This window comes from Urocitellus parryii, chromosome 7 (assembly GCF_045843805.1).
Source record: "Urocitellus parryii isolate mUroPar1 chromosome 7, mUroPar1.hap1, whole genome shotgun sequence".
NCBI classification, from domain to species: Eukaryota; Metazoa; Chordata; class Mammalia; order Rodentia; family Sciuridae; genus Urocitellus; species Urocitellus parryii.
In genome coordinates this window covers 101,545,767-101,571,901 of record NC_135537.1, presented here as the reverse complement: position 1 = coordinate 101,571,901, position 26,135 = coordinate 101,545,767, and the positions used below count along the sequence as shown (strand labels likewise).

Genomic DNA, 26,135 nt, shown 5'->3' with positions numbered 1-26,135 from the left:
AAACTTCTCACTAAGGTAACATGTTAAGTATTACCTTTAAAAGTGGGCCCATTCATGGGCTGGGATTGTGGCTCAGTGGTAGAGTGCTCCCATAGCATGCGCAGGACCCGGGTTCGATCCTCAGCACCACATAAAAATAAAGGCATTATGTTGTGTCCATGTACACACACAAAAAAATTGGCCCATTCAAATTAGCTTTATTTTTAAAGAGCTGTTTTTAATGGGAGAGAAGATGCCCTCTGCTTGGGTACACTCTGCATATGGGGTGAAGACATAACATTGGCTTTCTGCACAAGCTGTGGGAGAAGGTTCTCCTTTGGGGATGGTGAGAATGTTCTAGAACTAGATAGTGGTGATGGGTGTAATGGTAAGTTTTATGTTAAGTGTATTTTAAAAACAATTTCTAAAAACAAACAAAAAACAAGAACAAGGCTAAGAGAGTGCTTTAAAAATGTAAGCCACCTTGTGCATGAGGGAATTAGAATAACCATTAATGGAGGCACGAAGCCACATTCTCCTTCTCAGCCCTCCTTGTCCCAACATCTCAACAGTGAGTCCAGACATCACCCATAATCTTCTGCTTTCCCCAAACCTGTCACACTGCTCCCTTCTGCCCTCTTGCCAGAAAAAGAGAACTGGCCTGGAGCTTGCAAATGTGGCTCTGGGTCCTGGCCAATTCACGAGGCTCTGCTAGGCTTTTGGCTTATCCTTATCCTGCCCTGCCTACCTCCATGAGAGGGGCAGGGAACGAGTAGGATGGTTGTGCTTCTGGAAGCTCCGGCCCTGCGGTGGCTGGGCTGGGCACGCTGCTACTGGGTTTATCAAAGCGCCAGGGCCCAGTGGCATCACACAGAGACAGTTCGTGCCAACTGGAGAAGAGAGGGTGGGAAGGGTTTGAGGAGAGCGTCAGTTCTGGGACTTATTTATTGCAACAGGCTCTTCCAGGGTGTGTTTTGGGGCAAAAGGCCTCCCCACATCAGTTTCCCCAGGAGGTATCAACCCAGAGACTCACTAGAAAGTGATATTTACGTTTGTCCCCTGTTCCTTGAGAGAATGCTGCCCCTTACCACCAGCCACCCTTACTCACCTGGTGCCACACTACCCCACTGCTGCCCTGGGGTTTCCTGCTTCATTCTACCTCTCTTAGAGGTGACTGGTTCCTTCCAGTCCCCCAAATGGTTCCCAGAGGTGGCTGCTCTGGAGAGCTCTCCCAGAAGAGGTCTCCACATGGTAGGGACAGGGGTTCTTGGGAGCTGCATCCCACAACAGCTCCAGGCTCAGATCCCTCAGGAGCTGCTCTGTCCACACACCAGGTGCTGTGGCACAGCTTCCCAGGTTCCCACAGGAGCGCAGCTTCATGTACTCACCAACTAATTGTCCCCTGAGTGCCACATAAGGTTTGTGCAGCACCCACCCACCTGGGATTGGCAGCTTCCCTGACCCTGGTGAGCAGAGCCGCTTGGTCTGGGGTCTCTAGCCCTCACAGGGGACTGTCCCCCTTCCTCCAAGCAGACCCTCTGCAAATAAAGCAGCATAGCCGGGCTCTTTCTAGGGAAAGCTCTCGTTGCTGTCCTGCTCTTTCCTCTTGTAACCGTTTCCTCCAGGTATGTATAGATCACCTGCTATCTCAGGGATTAGAAGCCATTTTACTTGTCTTTGACACTTTCCACACTTCCCAAATTTCCAACCATAAGATACATCAGTTACTTAATACAATAGTGCGTTTGTTTGTTTGCTTGCTTTTATACGCAGCAATGCCTGCTATGCTTGTATATGTTCTCCCTCAATCTCATGGGGAAAAGGGGCTCACAAAAAAATCATGTAAACTCCATCCAAACAGAATGCAATAACCCAGGTCAACTGTCAGGAAAAGGAAGCCATCCAAGCTCAGATGAATAGATACAAAAAACGTGGACCTTGCATACCATGGAATATCACTCGGCCTTTTAAGAAGAAAAATTCTGGTACCTGCTACAACATGGATAAAATAAGCCAGATGCAAAAGGACAGATACTGTACAATCCCACTTACACGAGGGACCTGGAGTCACCAAATGCACTGAAACAGGAAATAGTATGGGGGTTGCCTGGGGCTGGGCAGAGGGGAGATTAGGAGTTGCAGTGTGGAAAGATGACGAGGTTCTGGAGATGGATGGTAGCAATGGTGGCAATGGTGGTGGAGCAGCCTGGATGGACTCACTGCCACTGAACTGCCCAGTGGTTAAAGTGGTAAATAAAAATCAAAGTCAGTTGTGCTCACCTGGGATTGCCTTAGCTGAGGGTTTGGGGCCTCTCATGCGGCCCCACAACTGGGGCACAGTCTGAAGAGGCTTCTCATCCTCCCTACAAGTGACCTTGCCTTCTGTTGTCTGGAGAAGCAAGGTCATTGTCTCCCAAATCCATAAACTGACCTCTGTCTAATATCATACTTGCCTATGACCTTGACTTCTAGCCCCAGGCATCCTCATAACTGTGCCTGTGCCTCCTGGCAGGCCATTCCCTCTTCTTGGAACCTGAATAAGTTTATTCCCTGTCCTAAAAGCTCTGTGTTCTGCTCCCCATGCTACTTGCTATCTCAGTTCCCTGACTTTGTTAAATGCAGAGGCCCTGGATGGGGACTGCTGAGGTTGGGTTTCTGGTTCTGCTCCTAAATAACCATGGGATCTTGGGCAGGTCCAACTTTCTGTGCCTCAGTTTCCTTATAGGTCAAAGAAGGATGGGAACAATGGTTTCCACCTCATAGGCTTGTTCTGAGTTAGTGTAAACCCTGCAAAGTGCTTATGAGAGTGGAACTGTACAACAACACGTACATACATATGAACACACAGTCATTTACTTTTGTATATGACTGCTAGTATCATCTTTGAGAAAATCATAAGGTATAAAATACAAAATATCCATTAAACACTCATAGTCTCACTATCCATAATTAATAATTGTTACCACTTCACCATATTTCTACTTATATTTCTACTTCACCATATTTCCCACTCATTCTACTTCCTTAGTGGAGCCTTTCGGATTGAGTTCTTTTCTTCTGTACAGTTTATGTCTTACTGCAATTGCTTCTCAAATACTGATCCCCATACTTATAACCTGGAAACTTGTGAGAAATCTCAGAAGCACTGGGGCACAACCACAGGGATTACTTACTCCACAGTGATTGAATCACAGTCTGCAATTTCAGGAGATCCCCAGGTGGTTCTTATTCACAGAAGCTTGAGAGAGTCTGCAAATGACAATGTTTTCAAATCTTTGGATGGCTTTTACACTAAACTCTTGAGTTCCTCTAGATCAGAGCCATTTATTTATTTTTGTGCCTCCTTACAAGATGTCAGTTTATGCCAAGAATTTCATATATGTTCAACAAGTGAAAGAGACAAAATGGAAACAAATGGTTCAGTGGTCATTTAAGTAGAAGTGACAATGCCAGGGTTCCGTGGATGCTTCTGTGTTCATAGGTTTTTCTACCACCATGTTATGCCACATTCAGAATGATACACTTACAACAAGGGTATTTTAAGTGGCAAGAAGGACTCTAGAACATGAGTTCCTCTTGACACTTCGTTGAATATCTTTCCATTGTATCATTTGGCCTCTATCTGTCAAGAGAACAAATGGATTGAACTTCTGTTCTCAAAGTTCAAATTTTAAAGAGCATCTGCCAAGCTAGAAGAAAATGTATTTGTATTTCACAGTGTGCTTCAATTTAGTAGTTCCTGGATTATAATCCTATAAGCCAAGTTCAATGTACAGGTTTATTTCAAAGTAAAGACAGATAAATTAACTAAAAAAACAAAAGCAAAGAAGTTAGAAATTACTAGAATATGGTCAATTTACCAATTTTATTTTTACTATCTGGTGTAATAACTTGCTGGTAGAATTGAATGTACTTTTAGTATATTTATTTGAATGTGTGATACATAATGGTTACAGATTTCCATTTTGAATAAGATATATATTTCAAATTCCTCATTTGCTTATTTATTCAAAACATGCTTGAATATTTTGAGTAGAAAGCATATGTTTGTATAATTGCCACCAATAATATTTTGCTTTGCTTTGTTTCATTTTTTAATATTTTTATTTTTTAGTTATTGGCAGACACAATATCTTTGTTTGTATGTAGTGCTGAGGATCGAACCCAGGCTGCACGCATGCAAGGTGAGCGTGCTACTGCTTGAGCCACATCCCCAGCCGTTTGTTTAAGTTTTGAAATAACAACTTTGTCATGCCATAACTGACTTACTTATTCATTGTTGGTTTATTATTATATTTTCATCATGTGTCAAGTACTGCTATCAAGAAATTCTGACTCCAAGAATCTTACAGATGACTGGGGGACATAGCCAAAGAAACAAGCAACTGCAATGGACTTTCAGGAAGAAAGGAACAGAGCATACTTTCTATGGTCTGAATGTTTGTGTTCCCTACACAACTCATTAAAATTCTCACCCTCAAGGTAATGGTAGTAGGCAGTGGAGCCTTTGGGAAATGAATAAGTTATAAGAGTGGGAACCCCATGAATGGGATTCGTACCTTTGTTCAAGAGACCTCAGAGAGGCCTTCATCCCTAGCAATGAGGTGTTTTCTGTGAATCAGAAAGCATATCCTTACCAGACACTGAATCTTCTAGTGACTCGATCTTAGACTTCCCAGCTTTCAGAACAGTGAGTAATAAATTTCTTTTGCTTGTAAGCTGTCCAGTTTATGGTGGGTTTGTTTGTTTATTTGTTCATTTATTTGTTTTTTGGAGGGGGAGGCAGCAGCCTGAATGAGCTAAAAAAGCACTAAAGGCCATCTAGTAAGAAAAAGGACCTGGCCCAGGTTTGGAGACCTGGAAAGTATTTGCAGAGAAGATGACAGTGAAGCTAAGTTCCAAAGAATGGATAGAATTTAATTGGGCAAATTACATACGGTATGATACTTCAGACAGAGTAGAGATGCACATAAAAAGACTTAAGAAAAAAGAAAGAATGCAAGGCTCAATATAACTATAGGTAGTTCAGTAAGGGAACAGCAGAGCTTTGCTGGTACTGGGAAGGGAATTGTATGGAGAATGATGAGGGTTAAAACCAAGATTAGGGACTGTGCTGAGCTCTCTGTAAAGGGATGTGGACATCCTTCTAAATAGTAAGAGTAACTATGTGACACATTTCTAGCACTTACTATGGGCTCTGCACTGTTCTAAACTTTGCCAAAGTTGTACAGCTGGGAATTAAGAGAACTGGGCTCTGGAAGGCGATGGGAAGTAATGATGTAATCTTTATTTTGTGAAGAACAGAATGGCTTAGATGTGAAGGAAGAATTTGGAAAGACATTTTAGTAATCCAAGTGAAACAGGCTGAAGGCCTTAACTAAGTTGAAGCAATCTGGAAGGAAACATGTGATGAGTAGACAAACATTAAGGGGCTAGCATATGATTCAGTGATCGGTTGAAAACTTTGAAGACCAAGATGGGCTTCTCAAAACAGTGCCTGCAGCCCATGTTTTAGACATAGGGAATCAAACATGTATGCTTCTCTGGAATGGTCTTTTTTAAGGGATACAACAAGGTTGACTTAATATATAATGTGAAACAAAAACCTCAGATCATAGAAAGGAACATAGAGTAACAAGTGATTTTTTAAATGACTGGTATTGTTAGAGCTGATAGAATGTTTCATGGAGGTTGACATAATGGAACCCTCCAAAATGACGTGTATTTTTTTCCAACTTTATTATGTTAACTCGATCTTGAGGCTGCCAAATATAGGCCACTAAAATAGTTCTTTCAGAAAATCCTCCAATTCGATGCTTTGCAAGTACTTGGGACTCCAACCAACCACTTATCCACTAAATTGGTATAGATTGTATTTCTGGTCATTGTTGTTGCATGAAAAATTAACTTATAACCATGTTATTATAATCATGAACTCTGTAGATCAAGAATTCATGTGGAACACACTGTGGATGGATTCTCTCTGCTTTATGAAGTCTGAAGCCTCATTTCAGAAGTCTAAATGCCTAGGGATGACTCTGATTGTGGGCTGGAACCATTTGAGGGCCTCCTTACCACATGTTCAGTACCTAGATTGGGCTGATTTAAAGACTAAGACCTATGTTGCCTCCCTTGGTAATCACACACCATGACAGCTCGAGAGTAGTAGGATTTCATTCCAGGTAACCACAGGCTATAATTGGCTGCTTTATATTTGCATTTTAGGATAAAGTAGATCTATATTTCATCCATAAAATGATGAGGAATTGAAATTATTTTAGCATCAATAAGATCAGAGAGAAACCCTGATTCTTCCAGTTTCTCAGAGGCTCTATTTTGCAACTTATTTGTGCTAATATTTTCAATGTAAATCAAAGTGTTGATTTAAAGAAAAACTGACTTTTGTCTTAATAACCAGAAAAGGGTGCCTTTGAAAGACTATAGGTTTAGAGAATATAGTGGACTAAAGAACCACTAAATCCCTCACTGTGCTGGATAAAGAACTCTCACCCACAGGGATTCAAGCTTAAGGCAAATCAAGTGTAGTAGAGGAAGGGAGTTACAAAATTCCATTAGACCTCAGCTGGAAAATAAGTCTAGTAATACCAAATACCTTTGGCTGTATTTTGTTGCTGTGTTATTTTATTTTTATTTTTGTCATTTTGCAACCTAGGACTGACTAGTACAGCTTCTTAAATGGTTGTAGACTCATATTTTTGTGGAAAATAATAACAAGTACAAAACTCAAATTTTAAGTTTATATCTTATTGGAAAAATACAAATTTACATCTATTTTTAATTAAGTTATATTACTTCAAGTAATCCTAGCTCTTAGAGATATGCTTTATTTCAAGTAAGTGGGCAAATAAAAATTTTCAAAATAATTTATTTGATTGAAACATTTAACCAAGTACTGATTTAAACCCTGGAAAGAGGCTCATTTCTGGGATCTTACAGTTGTAGAGACTGTACCTGGGAAGTTATAGGTTTTTAAGATGACCTTTTTTTTAATTAAAAATGTTTTTCAGTTTTACATAAAATCTTTTCTGTGCCAACTATAGAATAGCATTTCAACTTGTTTCTACCATGAAAGTAAGCTCTTTTCTTAAATATTCTTTATAATAAAGTTTTGAGTCTGGCACTGAACATTACTACTTCAGTACATTGCACTAATAGCTTATCATTAGGGAAACATGTCAAAGTTTAAGCATATGTCGTTATTGAAGAGACTGTAACTCACTATGGTGTTACATACAAATATTTTGAGTTGCAAAATGACCAATAGCTATAGGATGAAAATAAACATTTTATAAATGTTAGGATTATTTGCCATAGAACAGAAAAACTCTGGACAAAATTTGGATCACACAAAGAAAATAATAAAATGATTTGAGGTTGAAATCTTCCAAAATAAATTGGTAGTTATGGAAAAATATTATTTCAGTGTTTATAATTTGTTACAGAAAAAATGTTCAATCAAGACCCCAAAATGAGTAACCACAGACATTTTAAGGATATTCAAACATTTCTGCACAGATTGAACAGGATGTAATTGGATGTTACACTAAGCAGTGCACCACTGCTGCTCCTGTGGGAATCACAGAAGTTTTTCTGGTTACTGCCCTTTCACTGTGTATTAATGTATATGTTATTATAGGTATTTTCATATACACAAAATTGTAAATTAACTTCAATGGACCACTTTAAAGAACAAAATGGAGTTTTCAGAATGTCTATTTATGTGAATTAATGCACTGTTTGGAATTTAATTTATAAATAAGTACCTTTAGGATTACTTCAAATAAAACCATCTATTTGGACTAAATAATTTCCCCATTTTATCTCTTTTCATTTATCAATGCATGAATTTATTGGCTGTTAAGATGGCTATTCAGTTTTTTTCTAACATAAAAAATAAGTAAAGACAATAGGTACTTCATAATCTTGTTCTTTTGGGCTTCCTGATACCCACACAAATTATTTAGTCCCTATTTATTTATATCCCAATTGTACCAAAAGCAATGTATGGCAGATTTTTGAGAGTTTTTTGAATACATAAAGATGAAAACTTTTATGTTAATAAATACATTTAAAAGAAATAAAGGAAAAATTAAGAATAGAAGAGTTTGAAGGAGCCAGGAGTGAAGTAGGCATCTTAAAACACACACTTGCTGGTGATGAGCTGCAAATTTGGCTCCAAGCTCTCCAGTAGCCAGATATTCCTTAAATACTTTGGGGCTGTCTTCACATAGAAGCCAAAAAACTAGTCTGAATGACCTTGAGGCTATTCACCTTGCTTAGTAAGTATAAGAAGATTACAAGTAGACAGTCATTTACACAATAGGTTTTTTACTGAGAAATTGTGGACATAGAAATTTTGCACATGGTATCATGTTATAAATGCACTGATAGAGGAATCATAAATGGCTCCTTTAAAATAAAACTTATAGGGGAGTCCTATAATATGGAACCAATAAACAACTTTTCTCTACATTTAGTGTATTTACCCTTCTAATAGTGTGTTTTTTAAATAGCCACCAAATAATATTATAGAACCATCCTTTCATCCCAGTGTTATAGGGAAACAGCTTTCCCAACCATCAGCATGGCGCTGAAGGGCCTTTCTTTAACTGCTATCTTGACTGACCATTTTACCTTTTATTTCTTTTTAAATAAATAAATTAGAACAATAAACAATAAGTGAGGGTAAAATCAAACCAGACAAAGTCCTAGCTACCCAGTGTACTCCAACATGGTTGATAAATAGAAACACTACTCAGCTATAAGACCATGCTGATGGTGAGGGAGGTATCAGCAGTATGGAAAGAAAAGGACCAAGATCCCTGTTTGCTGTAGTTTAAAAAAAGCATGATTTAATCTAAGTTTGAAGTGAAATCTGATTATAAATTGAAGATCCTGCTCCTGATGTATTCCCAATCTCTTCCTCCCTAGGGAGGCCAGCTCAAGGGCAAAATTCTTTAGTTTGTGACGTGTTTGTTTAGTTGGTTTGAGGTACTAGAAGTGGGAAAAATTTACTTGATTTTCCAATAACAAAGAAACTTCTTTGTCCATTTATCTATCCATTTATTTATTGTGCTTATAAATTCTTTTGCATTCCTCAAGCAACAAAGAAATTCAAGAAGAAAAATTGCACAGTTTGTATTTCTATTTTAACAACGTTACTTCCATGGATTCAATGTTCCCTTTCAGTTTGCTCACATTAGATGGGATAATAAAAGTATAGAAAGAGATTATTTAGTGCTCTGCTTTTTAATTTTTCTCTATTTTTAGGCAGTTCATGTTTATAATTATTTGAGAAAGCAAAATGTTGCAGGGATGTTTATTTATTTTGTCTTTTGTTGAACAATCACTTTGCTCCTTAGGTTTCATTTATAGTTAACATTACATTTGAATTCTCTCTGCATTTATATATTTTTTTCTTTTTAATTATTGCCTTAGGATAAATTACCAGGAATGAGAATTCTGTGCCAAACAGTATGAACATTTATAGTACTTTGCAAATGTTTCCAAATTGTTTTCTAAAAGGAATGCACCAATTTACACTTTCCTCAAACAGTATCTGAACATAGCAGTTTTCCCCAAAGTTGACAGCAATCTTGCTCTATCGTTTGTCCATCCTGTTTCTTCACTAAATAGATGAACTCAGGGTACATGGGACTTTTAACTTCATCTGGAGTGACTGAAGAATCTTGTTTTCAAGATTTTTTGTCTACAGACATTATGACATCCACTCAATGAAATATTATGCAGGAATAAGTAAGGAAAAGCATGAACACCATAAAGTCTCATGAAAAAACTTTCTGGAATTCAATTCAAAATAAAATGGAAACTTCAAGGTTTGGGCTTGTCCATGTGTGTTTTCAGTCCCATGCCATCTGAAAGACAAGTGTGTATACTCAGCCTTGTTTCATGCCAAAGACTTTCTTACAACACAGTCTGTTTCCAAGAGTAATACAAATATATTTTTCCAAGAACACTGTTTGCTGCCCAACCATTTCTAGCTACCTATGAATTTCAGAGGAAATGGACCAGATGAGAGACCTATAACTTTACTGGGAGGGCATAAAAGGCCAATTTGAGACCTCCCAGATCATTCTATCTAAAAAGATAGGCTATCTATTGATTTATTTTCTTGGTATTTTTCTATCTGGTCCTTCTCTTACTAATTGCAAAACATGTGCTTTTTTAGAATGCTTGACTTTGACTGTAATGTTGACACATATTCCTGCTAAATATTACCCTCTTCTAAATCTATTTACAAATGGATTTGATATGAGTTTGATTGTATGTAAGGATTAAGTTGAGGTGTGTAGGGCCACATAATAAGGCATTAAATAAATTGTCTATTTTGTTGTTATTATATAAGAAATCTGACTTTCTGTACTACACATGTTCTAAAAACCCAGTCACACTAACTTGCTGGTGACCTTCATTTCCCCTCCTTGAATTACTATTTTTCCATTTAAAATATAATACAGAAAATAAAAATAATAATAACAGCTCTGTATCAAAGTATGTATGGCACATGGTACTGTTTTTATGCATTATCTCACTAGTTCTCATTATAACCTTCTGAAGTTGGGATAAGTTTTCTTCAGGTGCAGTGACAGATGGTTAGAGAAACTAAATAATCTGCCAAAGACCAAGTACTAAGTGACAGAACATGAACTTGAAAGCAGTCCTCATTGTCACAATATGTGCAGGAAAAGAGAGAAAATGTATCTCAGTGTTATTAATGATTGTCTCTAGATCACAAAATTAGGAGTAATGTTTTAAAAATCTCTACACTTGTCTGTTTAAAGCACATTTCTTTGATAATGAGAAATTATTTAAATCAATTTCAAATAAAGATTATAGCATTTATAATTCACAGTCAATAATAGTCTTTGAATCAATTTCACAGGCATTTCTACCATAGCCTCCTAAAAAGGAATATGATATTAGAACCAGAATTCTACTTTTTGTTAGTGAAAATGTAATATGCACAGATTTTTTTAAAAAAATTAACTGTAATCCAACATTAATTTTATGTTGACATCAGAAGAGCTCCTTGTGCTGGCCCTTCATGTTGCTGAGGAGACAGCCCCACCCAATGTGTTTGCATGGTGACAGGCAACAGAGGCCAAGTGGTAGCAGAAATCCAACCTCCTGCCTCAGAGGAGGCAGGTTTGTCCCTCATTCTCAATCACTTCTCAGAATTTGCAAGGAAAAGTGAAGAAGGAAAGGCCATGTGTGACAGATTAGACTTATGGTCAACTAACAATTACGCTAGGGCTTACTAGGTCAAAGATGATTCTAGTATTATTCTTTTCATCCTCTAAGGCCAGTGCAAAATAGATACTATCCATCCCACCTCAAAGATGAGGACAATGAAGCCCAGAATAAAGCAGTGTCCTGGAAACTGCACAGAGGGAAAGTAGCAGAACAGGGACTGGAACCCTGGAACCCAGAGTTCTTTTCTTTAAAAAAGCTGCCAATAGGTTTGACACTCCCAGTTCCCAGAAGTAAAAGTCAGTTAGTAATCTATTACTACAATAATTATATGTAAGAAATATCCATAAATTGAATATATATAACAAAAATAATTAGTAAATAAGAGAGTACAGGTCTATTTGCACATCAGTTCTACACTTTCTTTGCTGTTTTTATGTAAAAATTCATTCTTTGATTACCTGATTCAGATTAAAATAGTATTTGCAAGGACTGGGGTTGTGGCTCAGCAGTAGAGCGCTTGCCTAGCACATGCAAGGCCCTGAGTGTGGTCCTCAGCACTACATAAAAATAAATAAAATAAATGTATTGTGTCCAACTACAACTAATAAATAAATACTTTTTAAAAAGTTAAAAAAATAGTATTGCTAAACCTATCATCCCCCCTATGCTGTGAAAGTTGACATTTAATATAGTGACTCAGAGAAAATACATCTCATCTACAAACAAATTGTTAAACTCAAAATATAACTACAACTATAATCACATTCCATGGGACATTTGTTAATTATTCTCTCCTCGAAGGTCTTTGGAAAAGTAATGGTAACCAGTTCTGTGATCCATCTCTAAAGCTCATCATTTTTGATGCTTCTGTCAATTTATTATTTTATATGTCTGTCAACATGGAGATTAAATGTAGGAGAATGTGGACTTATATTGCTTTCAGAACTTTATGAGGATGAGGACATTTAGACTTCTCAGCAGAAGTCAGGTATGTGCCACATGTGCCCTCTAATCTACCCACCAACTTCTTGTTTATTAATTTATACCCATCTTGACCCTCACTGGGCTGTCCTTGCACTGAGACCCTTACATCTTTACTGATCCAGAACTTTCCATGCCCATCTTTGGCTCTATTTCTGCCCACATTTATAGTCATCTGTTCCTGCATATCTGTAGTGACCTGAAAATGTAGGGAAATTAAACAACTGAATTTTATCATGTCACCCCATTTTGTCAGTGTTCAGCAGGGCTTGGCTAATGGGCATCAGCTGGTTTACTTGGTGGTACTTAGCTGGTGTGTAGGCATCACTCACGTGCCTGGCAGCTTGGTGAGGATGGCTGGTGGTTGGGCTCACATGGGTCCTTCTCCATCTCCCCATACTCTTGGAGTTCCTCTGTGTGATCTCTCCATCAGTGCAGTTGGACATAGTCAGTAGCACAATGCTTCTAGAGAATAATTACTTTTGAATTCATACCTAGAATTAGCACAGTAATTCTGATATAACCCAGAGACCAAATCACTCAGAGGCCAATGCATTTGGGGAAAGGCGATACATACTGCAGTTCTTGATGACAGATATATTTTTAAAATGTAGTCATTTTGAATTTATTATACCTACTCATACTAGAACTAGGAATTTACTTTTCCTGGAGTCACTGGAGACTAATCTGAGCCCAGACATCCTCCGCTTAGGTTTCTTGCTTCCAGACTGGCACAGACACGTGGTAGTGTGGCCTGAGAAGGCATTTGACAGAACTTCTTCCTCTACTCAGGTATTGTAGCCATGCAGAGGCAGCTTCTGGATTTCTCTTTCAAGGAGGTATGCTGCCTAGTACAAAGGAGTGAAAATGGCAGCCTTTACCATCAGTCTCTACCTCAATTGCAGAGAGCATTTCCCCCAGCATCATGCCTTTCTGGGCAGGCCACATCCAGTGCTGAGTGAGGTAGGAAGATCAAGGCCTGGCCACTTTGGTCTAGACATTTCCATCTGAGTAAGATAACACTTAGTAGTGATACTTGTTTCAGAACTCTCTACTGTCTTATACAGGCACTGTCAAGCTACATTGAAAATTCACTTCTTCTATTGCCAAACACAACTTCTTTTCTCTTCCTTTCATGAGTGCAGATCACCAATGAGCATGTTATACACAGACAATCTCAGCCTCTGCTTCCAGAGTATGTGGCCTATGACACACTTCAACAACTATTTACCCATACATAGGTAAGCACACTTGTATGTCTATATAAACCCACATATGTGCATACACACTCAAGGCATGCATTGATACATGTATACATACACATACATATAAAATACACAGTGTATACACACATATATAAAATACTCACATATACAGTGTTAGACAGATGCCTTGGTTTCCATCTAAGACTCACTACATTTAGGTGATACTGTTTCTGTGTCCCTATATATGAGTTCTTCCTAACCAGAGAGTTCAATGTACATACCTTTTGTGGGAGAGTTAATAAGAGCTTCTCCAACCACCCTGTGTTTTTCCTGTGGACTGTCAATCTTAAGACTGTCTTCTCCCTCTTTTTATAGCCTTAGGTCTGGACACAAAACAGACAGGACCAATCAGAATCCTGATGGCATTGAACTGGATCTGGGAAGATATCCTTTCAGTTCTGTTGGAAATGTTGGAAAAATGTGTGCCAGGAGCAGTCTGTGGAGTGGATCTATCCTATGCTTGGCTTTACAAAAGAGAAAATTAACCATATACAGAGGGTGGCAGTGAATAACCAGTGGTCTGCCACTCTCATCCTCTGCTGCATAGAAACATTTCTTTTAATTGTGGGGCAGGCACACTCTTGCATCCCTATTACTATTTTCTTAATGCCCTACTTTCATTTTTCCCTTCTCACCTTTCTTCCAAATCCAGTTATCTACAAGCAGCCACCAAAAAACAGCTTCTCCTCAGGCTCACCATGGATCTATTTCTCACCTATGTCATTGTCATCACTCATCTTGTTACCCTCTCTGTCAATATGTGGCCTTGAACTTCTCCTCCTAGAGACCCTGCATTCCCCTGCTATTGCTGAGGAGGAAGGTTAATGTAGTCATAAGGAGGTATCAGAACTTGCAGAGTGAGACTCACCTTTACTTTAGTGTTAGACAAAATCTCTGTGGAGGTGGTTTAAAGACCAGCAGTTGGAAATTGAGGGAACTTGTTTGTGTAAATTTGTTCTTTTTCCAGAGACAAGGCCATCAACCCACAATGTGAAAAATTAAGTAGAAATGTCAATCTTGAAAAAACGGAGTGGATGTTAGAAATATTAGGAATTTAAAAAGAAAATTCATGTACAAACAAGCAAAAAGTGCCTAGAGAAAGAAAATAGCTTGGATTTCTCAATCTCATAGATTTTTGCCAAAAGTCTATGTTGGAGAAAACCAATTAAGTGACATTTGCCAGCTAATAGGCATCATGGAAGGGATCTAGAGTGCGTAAGGGCAAGGCCAGTAGATAATCTAACCTCTAGATCATAGCAAATATTAATTTAGCAAATTTAAGGGCCTGGAAATAAGTGATGGCAAGAAAATGAAGAAGAGATATCTTGAAGTAAAAAGTTTCCAACTGATGATGATGTACATGATCCATGGTGTGTACATACTTAGTCCTGGTAGATCTAAAAGGTCAGTGTGTCTGAATGACCTGCAGAGCCTGGTTAAGCACAGACTGCTGATTCACTCTTTGTTAGATCTGATATTTAACCTGAATAGGGTAGACCCTGAGAATGTGTCTTTCTAACACAATTCCAGTTTGGTTATACTACTGTTCCAAGGGCCATGCTTTGAGAAACACAGATTGTGTTATGAGAAAGAGAAAGGAGATGAAGATAACTGATGTTGAGTTGATTAAGATCCTGAGAGGCAAAGAACATCAGTTATCAGCAAAATTTAATGGGCTGATGAAGTAAAAGTTAAGCAGGTGCTCAAAGGGTTCAGGGTCAAAAGACCACATCAAAGATTCAGGAAGGATAAGTGCAAAGAAGGGCCCTCATGCAATGTGCTGTAAAGAAGAAAAAAATCAGGATATTAGAAAGTGATATTTTTCTACTGATATTAGTACATAAAACATAACTCTGACATAAACTCTGTCCAATAATTTTCAAAATATTTTTGGTTTTTCAGAAGTAATATGTCATAAACATCAATTTAAAAATCTCCAAGCTAGTACTCTATAGATATTTGAAAAATGTATTCCAAAATTTTCACATTGACATAGAGATTACCATACTGATTAACTTACAAATTAATAATACTCTTTCATGGGCTCTATACACTTTCTACATGTGGGCTCTCAATTCTTTTCCAGAGCCCTTTCATTAATTGTTCTTAGGTAATCAATAAAGCATTTGAAAAAGTATACTCTGAGGAAGCAGCAAACACGTAAAGTATTCAAGCAAACAAAAAATACATGTTTCTTACTGATGAAATTCAGCAGAGGGGAAGCTGCAGCCATGATGGAAGTTTGAGAGTTGAGCCGCTGTGAGGCTCGGCCCCGCTCAGGCGAGGGAGATGAGAGACGGCGGCGGCCGCGGCTCAGAGCCCCTCTCAGCGCCTGTGAGCAGCCGCGGGGGCAGTGCCCTCCAGGAGCCGGCCGGCCTGCGGCGGCGGCTGCAGCGGCGGTTCCTCGCCTCCTCTTGGTCTTTTCTAACCGTGCAGTCTCTTCCTTGGCTTCTCCTGAAAGGGAAGGTGGAAGCCCTGGGCTCCGGCGGGAGCCGGCTGAGGCTCGGCGGCTGCACCTCCCGCTGCTGGAGCGGGGCGGGGAGGGGGGGGGGGAAGCGGCAGCGGCTGTGGCCGCAGCTCCGGGGAGGGGGTCGGAGTCGCCTGTCACCATTTCCAGGGCTGGGAACGCCGGAGAGTTGGTCTCTCCCCTTCTACTGCCTCCAACACGGCGGCACATCCAGGGACCCGGGCCGGTTTTAAACCTTCCCTCCGCCGCCGCCGCACCCCCCCTGGCCCGGGCTCCAGAGGCCGCTGGAGGAGGCAGCCGTTCCGAGGATTATTCGTCTTCTCCCCATTCCGCTGCCGCCGCTGCCAGACCCCTGGCTGCTGAGGAGAGGCAGGCCCAGTCTCTGCAACCATCCAGCAGCCGCCGCAGCAGCCACGACCCGGCTGCGGTCCAGAGCCAAGCGGCAGCAGAGCGAGGGGCATCAGCGACCGCCAAGTCCAGAGCCATTTCCATCCTGCAGAAGAAGCCTCGCCACCAGCAGCTTCTGCCATCTCTCTCCTCCTTTTTCTTCAGCCACAGGCTCCCAGACGTGACAGCCATCGTCAAAGAGATCGTTAGCAGAAACAAAAGGAGATATCAAGAGGATGGGTTCGACTTAGACTTGACCTATATTTATCCAAACATTATTGCTATGGGATTTCCTGCAGAAAGACTTGAAGGCGTATACAGGAACAATATTGATGATGTAGTAAGATGTGCTGAAAGACATTATGACACCGCCAAATTTAACTGCAGAGTTGCACAGTATCCTTTTGAAGACCATAACCCACCACACTAGAACTTATTTTGTGAAGATCTTGACCAATGGCTAAGTGAAGATGACAATCATGTTGCAGCAATTCACTGTAAAGCTGGAAAGGGACGGACTGGTGTAATGATTTGTGCATATTTATTACATCGGGGCAAATTTTTAAAGGCACAAGAGGCCCTAGATTTCTATGGGGAAGTAAGGACCAGAGACAAAAAGGGAGTAACTATTCCCAGTCAGAGATGCTATGTGTATTATTATAGCTACCTGTTAAAGAATTATCTGGATTATAGACCAGTGGCACTGTTGTTTCACAAGATGATGTTTGAAACTATTCCAATGTTCAGTGGCAGAACTTGCAATCCTCAGTTTGTGGTCTGCCAGCTAAAGGTGAAGATATATTCCTCCAATTCAGGACCCACACAACGGGAAGACAAATTCATGTACTTTGAGTTCCCTCAGCCATTGCCTGTGTGTGGTGACATCAAAGTAGAGTTCTTCCACAAACAGAACAATATGCTAAAAAGGGATAAAATGTTTCATTTTTGGGTAAATATGTTCTTCATACCAGGACCAGAGGAAACCTCAGAAAGAGTAGAAAATGGAAGTCTATGTGATCAAGAAATCGATAGTATTTGCAGTATAGAACGTGCAGATAATGACAAGGAATATCTAGTACTTACTTTAACAAAAAATGATCTTGACAAAGCAAATAACGACAAGGCCAACCGATATTTTTCTCCAAATTTTAAGGTGAAACTGTATTTTACAAAAACAGTAGAGGAGCCATCAAAGCCAGAGGCTAGCAGTTCAACTTCTGTAACACCGGATGTTAGTGACAATGAACCTGATCATTATAGATATTCTGATACCACTGACTCTGATCCAGAGAATAAACCTTTTGATGAAGATCAGCATACACAAATTACAAAAGTCTGATTTTTTTTTATCAAGAGGGATAAAAATACTATGAAAACAAACTTGAATAAACTGAAAATGGACCTTTTTTTTTTAAATGGCAATAGGACATTGTATCAGATTACCATTTATAGAAACAATTCTCTTTTCCTGACCAATCTTGTTTTACCCTATACATCCACAGGGTTTTGACACTTGTTGTCCAGTTGAAAAAACAGGTTGTGTAGCTGTGTCATGTATGTACTTTTGTGTCAAAAGGACATTTAAAATTCAATTAGGATAAATAAACATGGCACTTTCCAATTTTATTTCAGTTTTATAAAAAGTGGAGGCAGACTGATGTGTATACATAGGAATTTTTCCTTTTGTGTTCTGTCACCAACCTAAGTGGTCTAAAGAGCTTTGTGAATTACAGGTTCACATCCTACCCCTTTGCACTTGTGGCAACAGATAAGTTCACAGTTGTCTAAGAGAAGTTTCTAAAGGGTTTTGCTACCTTCTAATGCATGTATTTGGGTTGGGGGAATGGAGGGAATGCTCAGAAAGGAATATATTTTATGCTGGACTCTGGACCATATACCATCTCCAGCTATTTACACGCACCTTTCTTTAGCATGCTATCATTATTAATCTGGACATTTGAGGAATTGGCCGCTGTCACTGCTTGTTGTTTGTGCATTTTTTTAAAAAGCATATTGGTGCTAGAAAAGGCAGCTAGAAGGATGAATTTGTATTGGGGTTCAGGAGTGAACCTTTCGAAACATCTTAAGAATCCACAAATGAAGGGATATAAAAACAATGTGGGCATAGATAAGAAACACAGCAACAATGACTTAACCATATAAATGTGGAGGCTATCAACAAAGAATGGGCTTGAAACATTATAAAAATTGACAATGATTTATTAAATATGTTTTCTCAATTATAATGACTGCTCCATCTCCTGTGTAATCAAGGCCAGTGCTAAAAGTCGGAAACTATTAGTACCTACATCAGTCAACAACTTACACTTACTTTATTAGTTTTCAATCATATACCTGCTGTGGATGCTTCTATGTGTTGCCTGCAAACTTCCTTTTTCTCATTAAATATAAAATATTTTGTAATGCTGCACAGGAAATTTCAATTTCAGATTCTACAGTGTTTTTTTTTTCTTCAAAGATTTATGATGCACTTATTCAATCCAGTAGCTGTCAGCTGTTCCACCCTTTTGACCTTACACATTCTATTACAATGAGTTTTGCAGTTTTGCACATTTTTTAAATGTCATTAACTGTTAGGGAATTTTACTTGAATACTGAATACATATATGTGTATACTAAAATTGTGTTAAAAAGGAAATTAGAGTTGCAGTAAATTTTCAACACTGCACAAATACGGCATTTAATTTTTCAGTAGAAATTGTTCTACATAGGCTTTATTGATTTGCTATTGAATAGTTTTTTTTTTTTTAACGTGCAGTGTTAAGTCATTTCATAGTGTTAGAATTGGGACTAGGGCTTCAATTTCACTTCTTAAACATCATATATTTGATATGCCCAGACTGCATATGATTTTTCGCAGAGTACAATGACTATTGTAAAGCTAATGTGAAGATACTATTAAAAAGGATTTTCCCCCAGAAACTTGGTATCTTTCAAATTATACCTTGACCTTGACATTTGAATACCTAGCCATATATTTCTTAATGGTGTAGAATCCCATTTTCAATAACTTATTGGTGCTGAAATTGTCCACTAGCTGTGGTCTGACTAGTTATTTTACAAATACAGATTGCATAGGACCTACTACAGCAGCATTTATAGACTTTAATGGTAAATAGATTAGGCAGAACTTCATCTAAAGTTTTGGTAAATAATGATGTTTTCCATACCTCATCAATTTCACTCAACAAAGTTTTTAAATTTTTAACAAAGCTCCTAGGATTTACACATTTATAATTAAACACTGATATATAGAGTATTGATGGCTCAGAAGTTAAATTGGTAAAACCAGAGACATGTATTCCTAAAATCTCACCATTGAAATTTATGACACCTTATGTTTCATAAATGCTAAAAATAATTGACTAAAATGAGATATCTATTCCTGTTTTGAAATTAGTTATTAATATTGTTCTTTATTATAGTTTTGGGCACAGCATATTAAAACATAACTTGTATTGTTCCAATATGTAACATGGAGGGCCAGGTCATAAATAATGATATTATACTGGGCTTTTGCACTGTTATTATTTTTCCTTTGGAATGTGAAGGTCTGAATGAAGGTTTTGATTTTTAATGTTTCAGTGTTTTTGAGAAGCCTTGCTTACATTTTATGGTGTAGTCATTGGAAATGGAAAAATGGCATTATATATATGTATATATATATAATATATATATACATATATATATATATAATATATATATATATACATATATATATAATATATATATATACATATATATATATAATATATATATATATATAAATATATATTATACATACTCTCCTTCCTTTATTTCAGTTACCATACCCCTAGAATTTGACAAGAATTGTTATGACTGAAAGGTTTTCAAGTCCTAAACTTTATTTATGTCAGTATTCATAATTAGCCTGAAGTACATTCTGTAGGTAATCTCTCCCAAGTTTCTGGAATGTTTTCTTAGACTTTTTGGATGTGCAGCAGCTTACATGTCTGAAGTTACTTGAAGACATCACTTAAGAAAGCTTACATTTGGGCCCTGTACCATACCAAGTCCTCTGTAACTCCTCTTGAACATTTTTGCCATAATTATGAAAGGGTAGTTGAATAAACAGCATCACCATTCTTTGCTGTGGCACAGGTTATAAACACGTAAGTGGAGTTTACCGGCAGCATCAAATGTTTCAGCTTTAAAAATATGAGTAGGGTACAAGTTACATGTTTAGTTATAGAAAATTTGTGCAATATGTTCATAACGATGGCTGTGGTTGCCACAAAGTGCCTCATTTACCTTTAAATACCATTAATGTGTCATGCATGCAGATGGAAGGGGTGGAACTGTGCACTAAAGTGGGAGCTTTAACTGTAGTATTTGGCAGAGTTGCCTTCTACCTGCCAGTTCAAAAGTTCAATCTGTTTTCATATAGAATATATATACTAAAAAATTTCAGTCTGTTAAACAGCCTTACTCTGATTCAGCCTCTTCAGATACCCTTGTGCTGTGCAGCAGTGGCTCTGTGTGTAAATGCTATGCACTGAGGATACACACACACAAAAAAATGTGTACAGGATAATGCCTCATACCAATCAGATGTCCATTTGTTATTGTGTTTGTTAACAACCCTTTATCTCTTAGTGTTATAAACTCCACTTAAAACTGATTAAAGTCTCATTATTGTAAAAAAAAAGAAATTCAGCAGAGGCATTGTAAGGAAATTTTGTAGGCAATAAATTCTGGACCATTATTTCCTTGTGATTCCTCAGGTAAAAGATATTGACTTGCTTTCATCATCTGGAATTATGCCAACAATGTATACTATATTACTAAAATAATTTCAAAATTTTCATTATAAAAGGATTTCCCATGAAATGAACTATAAACTCATCATTCCTTCAGCAAATATTTATTGAGATGACAGCTGTGTGAGGGATGGTGAGGGATTTGTGGATTCAAAGGGGTGTGAAGGCTAAAATAGATTAGAATTTGGGTGTGTATATTCTCAGAGATTTTCACAATGAAGCTGATAATGGAAACTAAAATCCTTTAATAGAGTTGGACATTTCTGTAATACAATGTATTAAGGTGATGGACAGCTTGGCACATAAAGATGGTACTTATAATTGGTAGGGGCTAAATCTTGCAAGAAATTCTGAGGCCATTCTTATACACAATTATGAGGCTTTTCTCTTTCATCCTACGCACACAACCTCAGAACTTGGTTTGCCTTTTGGGGGTGGGTTGGTGAGGATTGAACTCAGGACTATACCCCCAGTTCTTTTCTTTTCCTTTTAAACAGACATTATCCAAGGCTTATTTAGGAAGGTAGATACACATTCAAGGAAAATGTAGGAGAGAGAGAGAGAGACATCCCTAACTTGGGCTGAGGATCCAATATGTATAAAAGGACTGTACCAGCAGCTGAACAAAAGGTGGATCATGATGTATTTTCACAATTTTGCACCATTTTCAGTCCTTTTTAAGTTTTATTTTCATACCAGGTCTCACTAAATTCCCCAGGCTGGACTCAATCTTGCAATCCTCCTAAAACTTTTATGGTATTTAGTGTATCTGGTTGACTTTACCCTATCTTTTAAATTCTGTTGTTAAAAACTGTTTTTATTCTTTGGCTATAAACCACAAAGAGTTGATAAACAATGATGTAGATTGTCACTTAATTATTTGAACTTGTCTCTGAATTTAGGGCAATGAACAAAGGCTGATTAAGCTATCCAGATATGTATACATTTTGTATGAGATAAAGAAAAGGCAGCATAACATTTCCACATCTTTATGTTGTTTTTCATGTATGTTGAGGACTCATACATGGAACAGATCTAGCTGGTAGACTATTAGTGATTCTAGGTATAGAGAGGGATCTTTTGGACCTCACTGTTGATGGGCAGTAGAACTATTTATGTTAAATTGTTTCTAACTATTTTAATCTTTGCCAAATTCTACAAAATAAAGATTATGTTTTGATATTTTGTTTGAAAGGGAATTATATTGAAATGCTATTCTATATTAAACCACTGAGATAAAAAATGTTTTGATTTTGCTGGGATTTATTTCATCTGATTGTTCATGACCCATAGTAAGCATTCTAGTGTTAGCTTCTGCTATTATAATTATTATCATTTCCTTGTACTATGTGATTGCTACTTTGTTTATCCACATTTTAAGAAACCAAGTTATGCTGGGTATGGTGGATTTAGTCATCCCAGCAACTTGCAAGGCTGAGATACAAGGATTGCAAGATCAACGCTAGATTCAGAAACTTCTGCCCTAAACAATTAAGCAAGACCCTGTCTCAAAATCAAACAAATAAGCAAGAAAACCAGCTAGGGATAAAACTCAGTGGAAAAGTGCCCCTGGGTTAAATCTCCAGTTCCAAAAGTGAAAAAAAAACTGAGTTATGCACAAATGTGTACAAGGTTACTCACCTAAAAGACCTCCCTAAGCTTTTTTTTTTTGCCAGTTAAAAGGTCTATTCCTCATTATTATGGGTTCCTTATTCCAGAGTCCTTCAAGGATGACTGAACTTGTGAAGTAGATATTTCTAGCCCACCATAAGCCTTCTCTGGCCTATTCACTATGGGCAATCACAGGTAGTCACTAGGCAGGCAGATGAGTTTACCTGGTGAGCACTTCTGCGTTCAAAAAAATAGTAGGGAAGTTATTGACCCAGCAGCCAGCTGGGCATGAGGAGAGAACGTGGGGCAAAACACTTCAACTTCAACATGGGCTTCAAAGTGCTAATTAAACATACACATGTGCACATGCACACTCATACATGGACTGCTTAAAATCAAAAAGTTTCTAGTTGATATTTTTTTGCTACCCATTTGCCCTACTTTTATATTTCTAGTCATAGATTTCTGTGAGATGGATAAATGTCAAATAAAATGTATCTTTTGGGTACCAAAAGTTCTTAACTGGTACATTTTTTAAATTCAAAATGACGTTTTACACCTTTTATCTAGTTTAGAACCCAAGACAGACTTAGGTTCATCAGGGAAGCTTTCTCTGGCTCCCCTGAGGTGGCATGAGCACCTCCCTATACACCAGCCTATTGCACACAATGCTTGTCCCTGTCACAGTAACAGTGGACAATTGAGTTTTCTTTAAGTTATTGGCACAGAGACATTGATCATTTAAATCTTAACTATTCTTTGTAACCATCAATCCATGAAATTCAAAACTGCTGTGGAATGTACACAGTGTTTCCAGCTTATAACTGGTGGCCAGGGTTCTAAACCCTTGGCCTGAGCCTCCACTGATGGCAGAACTTTAACCAACCACCTGCCTGCATCTGTCTCCTGAAAGAGTTCTGGTTTCAAACTGAGAGCACTCCATAATTCCCAAAGTTTCCTCTGCACATTTAAGATGCTCTGAAAAACAATTGTGTTATCACTTTTATGCCATTGTTGTTTGAATTAACTCTCAAAGGCTTGACGTACAGGAGAAGCGAGATTATGAAAAAGTTCTTACTACCAAGTAAGAGCTTCCTGTATTCTTGTGATTCTTATATGTAACTACTAAAGTCTCTCCTTAACTTTCAGAAGGGTCATTGCACTAGTGAGCATGTTTGACCAGCAAATCCTTCATTTTTCACCAATCTGTGTCATTTGATGAATATTTTACTTAAAAAGACAGTCCATTTTCAGAAATTCGGTTATGTGCACATTGATTTGATTTGTAATTTATTTAATGGCAGAATATTTAAATGTTTCTTCACAAGAATTCAACAAAGAAGTTTTTGTATGTATTCTCACTTTTCCAATAAACTTTTGTGTGTGTGTGTGTGTGTGTGTGTTCTAGACATACTCCATTTTTAATCATTCCTATTTATTGGAGCCAGAATGGACAGGTGGCATCATGTTTAAATTATGATGATGATAAAATATGTGTATTCATTTCTAGGGGACGACAAACTATTGTCTGTTAGTACTGTTGCTGGGATTACTAGGAAATAAAAATATCTGTAAGTGTAGCACATAAAATTCTGTGCTTGATAAATCTCTAAATTTAGAATTTCATAGCATATCTTTTGTGTTGCTTCAATCTTATAACTTGGCTTTGAGTCTGTGGAATTGTTGGATGAATAGACACAGTAACTTAAAATATTCAATTAGTTCTGTCTCCCTTTGTTCATTTACTGGTTTTTAACAGATGCTAATGTTAGTCTATCAGAGAGACTAATTACACAATTGAAAATCAACTTCTCAAGAGAGACTCCCATAATTCAGGGAGAAGTAGCATCTCTTTCAAAATTGAGGGTTGACTGTTAAAAGGAAGAAGAATACCACCCTCTTGTCCTCATCATGACAGAGATAAGTTCCTGTCCTTTTTAGACTGTGGACAGTCTCAGTGGGTGCAAACCAGTTCTCAAACAGCACAGGAATGGACATGGTGTGGAGCTGGTGGTGGCAGTTCTTTGGAGGGCTTTGAATAGTTTGTGATTTTCTTCTAAGCCAGGGTATAGGGTCTACTTCACAGCATTTAGTCTCCCAAGTTGAAGAAAAATGAACTAAATTCTTTTTTGCTTGGTAAAGAAAGACTCAAATCCTGGGTGTTAGAATAATGTCTAGTACATAGGGGCTGGGCTGTTTCTTCATATGTCATAAGGCCTCAAATTGGTATGAGCTGTATAAAATTAAAGGAAAACCAAATGCTTCCAATTCACCCCTTGGATGGGCTGCTATGTGAGCAGGATGGCTGAGAGGAAAGAGGAAGCAGAAGAGATGAAAAGCTAGTTCCAGAACAGGCTGAACTAGATATGCAGCCCCCAACTAGATATGAAGTGCTGGAAGCACTGATGTCAGTGACAAGATTAGTTATTTGGCATTTTACTTAGTATTTTCAGAATGAACATAAAATTCAGTTTGTAGTTGAGGAGTAGATTGGTCCTCCACTTGTATGCTTGAAATGGAAACATAGTAGACTTATTAATATAAATGTTGATTTGTACCCCAGACCAATAAGACTTGGGTATATGAATTTTTCTGAAATCTGAAGATAAAAATCACTTGAAAAGAGAATGTACTTGACCAGTTTTCCATAGTCTCTTCATTCACTTTTTAAAATATCTGTTCAACTAAATTTGAGGTTCTTAGCTCATCATCAAAATAGAGGACTTGCATAGCCTGTGCTTGCCTTGGTCTTCATGTTTTCCTATTCCAGTGTTTTCTCCCATATATACTTCACTGATTTAGTCATTCTAAATTTGGATTTTGTAACATGAAGGTTCATTTGTCCCTCTCCCTCACTTTCCATCCCCATCTTCCCAACCTCATTTTCTTCTTTTTCCTCTTTTTTCCTTTTAGAAACTGGTCACTTTCTATTTTTTCAGGCCAATTAGTTTAATAGCTCAGCAGACCACCTTGAACATCTAAGGGCAAGAATATCTGCAAGTATTTGTCAAGATCTTATGTATCTTTTGTCCACATGTATGCTTTCTTTCCTGACTGCTATCTTTTAAGTAGCTATACTCCTTCCTCCACCATCAAACAGCCATCACACAGTGACTTCCCAAGTAGTGGAAACAGCAAACAACTGGGCAAGGAGGTCCAGCCTCCACATGCATTTGCTCTATTACTGTCAAAAGCCTGTTATTGTGAGGAGAGCAGTTACTGGTGAACATCTTCAAATTCAGCTGCTTTAGATAAGCATGGAGCATAATTAACTGCCAGGCCCCAGCCTTGTATGGGGTCTCAGAGGACAACTGGATGACAAGGGGTCAGCGAGGAGTGGTGGAGAAACAACACAGACAGAAAAGTGAAGGTGCTGAATCTGAATCTTCACTTATGTCTTGAATCGTA

At 38.0% G+C, this 26,135-nt stretch overlaps 1 pseudogene; it reads left to right on the top strand.

Annotated features, from left to right (window-relative positions):
* The first annotated feature begins 15,749 nt into the window (after positions 1–15,749).
* On the top strand, positions 15,750–17,653 carry LOC144256079 (phosphatidylinositol 3,4,5-trisphosphate 3-phosphatase and dual-specificity protein phosphatase PTEN pseudogene; annotated as a pseudogene).
* Positions 17,654–26,135: the final 8,482 nt, after the last annotated feature.